Source organism: Oncorhynchus nerka, linkage group LG20, assembly GCF_034236695.1.
Source record: "Oncorhynchus nerka isolate Pitt River linkage group LG20, Oner_Uvic_2.0, whole genome shotgun sequence".
In the NCBI taxonomy this organism is placed as follows: domain Eukaryota; kingdom Metazoa; phylum Chordata; class Actinopteri; order Salmoniformes; family Salmonidae; genus Oncorhynchus; species Oncorhynchus nerka.
Window position 1 is genome coordinate 26,248,068 of NC_088415.1, and position 4,746 is coordinate 26,252,813.

General features: G+C 37.1%; 1 pseudogene; it reads left to right on the top strand.

The window, feature by feature from the left end:
• Positions 1-974: 974 nt before the first annotated feature.
• LOC135562883 (NADH dehydrogenase [ubiquinone] 1 alpha subcomplex subunit 4-like 2) lies at positions 975-3,972 on the top strand (annotated as a pseudogene).
• The last annotated feature ends 774 nt before the right edge of the window (positions 3,973-4,746 follow it).

The window sequence follows — 4,746 nt, forward strand, 5'->3', positions numbered from 1 at the left end:
AACACCTGGAAACCATGGAAGCCATGTGTTTGATGTATTTTTTACTGTTCCACCCAATCCACTCCAGTCATTACCAGAGCCCATTCTCCCAAGATGCCACCAACCTCCTGTGCCTCCAAGCCATTGTGAACACCTAATCTAAAATCCCCAGGGTTGATCTCAGAAGTCTGGGCTCATTCTTTGAGCAGCAGGCCAGGAGGACGGATTTTTAACTGTTTATTTTGTATTATACTGTCTGTGTGTGTTTGTCCTGTCTGAAGCACCCTGTCAGCCCTGAAGTGAATTGCCCTTCTGGATTAATACTTTTGTATTGTATTTAATTAACACATTTTCTGCCTGGTGATTTCACCAGGCAAGCCAAAATGTAATGAAATTTCAGGTGGTCTTTTCAACCAGCTCTTACACTAAAAGTGTATTATCATTATTTTCACAATTTCACAGTATTTTTGCCAACCTCATAGTGTGGAAATATATATTAAGTAGGAGAAATCACGTTTTTGACTGCACTGGGCCTTTAAGAACAAGTTGCTTGACAAAGTCATTAAAAAAATGGGAAGAATTTAATAAACCACCTTTAGGCTATAATAAAACAAAAAAATGGTTGGTGGTAATTGACTTTGTTTATGATGCCCAGACCTTTCTCTGACTCCTTAAAACTTTTCACCCAAACCAGTACAAACCTGAACAAACTGTATGTATAAAATAATTTTAAATCCCTTTGTCTTCTCTGAATATTTTATGCCTCATCTATAAACTCTATACTATACTCAACGTAATGACAGATGTGGATGCTATGTGATGTCTGTGCCCAGTGAAAGTTCCATAAGCAGAATAACAAATGTTAGGGGAACTACAGTAGTTAGTGTAATGAGCTTTACGAGGACAAATATTTGTATCTCTTTTCTTTCCATTTCCTCCAGTCTTGTCCCAAGGGGATGGGGTCCAAAGGAAATCAGCCAAGTGGGTTTCTGAGAATGCTAGAGAAGTCGTAACAACTTTGTAAAAAATGTTTTTGCAAGTAACTTAAAGTTTTTTTTAAATGTATATTTTGTTGGCAACATCAATCATTCTATGCACACAGAACATTGTTCAATTGGATGTTTTTGCTCTAAATCCCGGTTGATGGGCTAGTACGTGCACAAAAGTCCCAAGAGGCCAGATGTAATTGTGAGGAACAGATAGCATCTTCACCTTCCTCCTCTCCTCTCCTCCATCCTGCGAGCAGCCGCCCGGACAGAGAACGCAACAGGTCTAATCTTGGATAGTCTCAAACAAGCTTTTTTGACATAGAATTCAAATTACTGTTGCTGAAATTAATTTATTCATCTTTAAATTATTATTTTGACAAAAAGTAGAGCAACTGTAAGAAAAGATGATTAGAACAGCAATGGAACACGTAAAGAGGCATCCAGGGGTAAGTACTTATTTTTGTTTTATGGTTTATTACCTCAAGGGAGTTAGTAGTCTATAATATTTCATGAAAGATTCATAATTTCTGTTGTCGGTGTGTAATATGCTACCAGTTGTTGCTCAATGGAATCAAGTGAGTAATCAAAATGACTTGAGATGGCAGTTCCAAACATCAGTTAGGAAAGGGTAAGGGGATACCTTGTCAGTTGAACAACTGAATGCCTCAACTGAAATGTGTCTTCCGCATTTAACCCAACCCCTCTGAATTAAACCCATATGATGAGTGTCATTAGGCAAATTAAAATGAAATAAAAGTTTAAACTCTAAATAGGCTTCACTTCTGCATTTTGACACGTTAAAAATGTTTTTCTGAAACAGTATCAGGCAGACATTCCACTCACAGACAGACAGAGGCATATACAGTCACAGACAGACACAGAGACACAGACAGGACAGTTTCAAGAATGTAAAAATGTGACCAATATCCTGTTCAGAATTCATTCTAACAAGGCTCTTACTAGTTTTTTTTTGCAAGACCATTGTATCCAATGGAGGTAAAAATGCTTTTGGGTTGATTGACTTTTAAATCATTATGGGTTTCGTGGAAGGATGGTTAGCTAGCTTAGTGGAGTCCATGTGTGCGTCATGGTTATGTTAGGGCTGTAGGTAATGTTTTTCTATGGAAGAAAGGCCTTGTTTTCACTGTAAATAGTTAATTTCACATGGTGAACATCTGCTGAACATCTATCCTCAACCGTTCTGCTGACGTCACTCACAACCCTAACCATTTATTGACAAAGGCTATGTAGAAATGCTCAGATTTCTATGCCTCAAAGTGAATGAAATGGTCATGCTATCTCCCTCTTTCTTCTTACTCTCTCATAGCTCATCCCCCAGTTATTCTTCATCTTGTTGGGAATGGGAGGAGCCTCCTTGTATTTGGTCCGTCTTGCAAGGGGCCCCATGTCACGTAAGACTCTTTACCATTTTCCTTATTGTCCATTTTATTTTTAAATGAATATGGTTTAATCAATTTCTTAATACTATCCAATTAAAACATATAGTAGTGGATGCCAATTCCCTTTAACATCATAAGGCACAAGAGGTAATCCCACCTCTTGTGCCGTTCTGGGGCATCAATTCCCATATCACTACTAACGGTTTTTGGAAACTATACCTGGCCCATGAATAGTTGATCGTAGGCAGACTAACACAGTTCCCTCTAATCCCATTTGTGTTTGTCCTACTTCGGCCTGCTTTGACTGCTGTGTCACTGTACAGCTGGAACAAGAAGAACAACCCTGAGCCCTGGAATCAGCTTGACCCTACCTACCAGTACAAGGTACAGTACTGCCAACACTGTCAGCAATAAACACACTTTAACTCCAAAAAGTGTGTGTTTACTGCATCTTATTCCATTCTTGTTTGACTTGACAACAATGTAATAGTAATGTAGCCTATCAATAGCATGAGTTAAGCCAATCATATATTTTGCATCAATATAAGTAGCCAAGAGAATTATGTAAATCCTGCCATATTGTCTTCTTCCCCAGTTTGTGGCCATCGATACTGACTACAAGAACCTGAAGAAGGAGGGACCTCAATTTTGAGTATCTTCCCTCTATCCTAACGGCACCAAGTCCAGCCCGAAGAACGTCACTGAAGAATTAAAATCTGAGAAGAATTTGTCTCTCAACACTTCTAATGTATATAAATATTGGGAGATTGATCCATAATGTTAATGTCTATAAATTTGTCTGTTTGTTTTATCATAAACACTTCATTGTTAGTTTGACAGCCACTAAATTTAGCAATGAATGTGCGCATTATGAAAAGAGGCAAATTACAGTGAACAAAAATATACAAATGCAACATGCAACAATTTCAAAAATGTTACTGAGTTACAGATCATATAAGGAAATCAGTCATTTGAAACAAACTAACCTGGCCTTTTGGATTCTAGCTTGAAATATACTTATTCATGTTACCATACCAGAACTTAGTGATTACTTTACATGATGGGTTGGGAAGGTTACTTTCTAAATGTAATCCGTTACAGTTACTAGTTACTTGTCCAAAATTGTAATCAGTAACATAACTTTTGGATTACTATTAGATTACTTTCCCCTTAAGAGGCATTAGAAGAAGACAAAATGTATGTTACCAATTGAACAACATCTTATTGCAGGATAAATCCATGTTGAAGTTTACATAGCTGGCCATATATGGATGTTAAATTTTACTTTATGGGGTGGTTATGTAGGCTTCTTCTAAACCATCGCTTTCTACTACATATAATAATACAATTAAATGATATCTTTACATTTAAAAATCAAAGTCTATCAGAATTCCAGACATTCCAATAAATGTTATACCCCTTGATCTTCAAGAATAGGACTTGGAAATATGGAAGAATAGATTAGCTAAATAGTTTTACCTGAGTGTAACCCCAAAACTAAGGACTTATTAGCCAGCCCTACACTGTTGTTTATGATTTTGTTGTCATGGAGGACTGATAGGGCTCATTAATAAATGCTGCTCTCATGGAATGGCATGCTTTGAGCACCACTGAAAAGTGCTATTTACATGTGAAAAATGAATGTCATATGCTGTATTTGCTATAGGCCTGTTGTTAAACTTTTTTTGTTGGTGACACTTTGATAACTTGATAATATGCAGCTGTTTAAAGGGCAAATCCACAGAAGAAACAATAACAAAACGGTGCCCCGCCTCTGTTTTGGTAAAAAGCTGAGGGATGGGCCTGGATAAATGTAACCACTCTCAGATTAATAGACAGAGCTATGGATGCAAGGACTGACCATCCATGATAACAACATTATTGTTGTAACTATGTTATGTGGCTATATAGTGTTTGTTTACATTTGCAATGTTTACAAACACTGGAGAAAAACAAGGTCATATTTTGGGTTCTCATGGAGTGTGACAGTTGAACTAAGCTCATGAGGCATTCATAAGTTATTTTCTTCAAGAATCAATGGGCATATATGGATGGATGTAGAAATGGATATAGCAACTACAGATTGCCCCTTTAAGTCTATTTGCTTGAGCATTTGTTCATTAGGCCTATGGATGTATTTATTTTTAATCAGCATGAATTAGATTGAGCAATAAAAGGCCCACTTTTATTCCATAGGCTGGGATCAGCACTCTGCAACTGTTGCAAGAGTGCATTTTCACAATGATTGATAGGCAGCTTAAACTTCTTGAATTCAACCATTATTGGGTTCAAATACACATTTAGATTTCTGAACTGTCATCCACTACAACCAAAATCCGTAAGGAGCAAATAGCTAAATGAGAGAGCAGCAGTGTGAT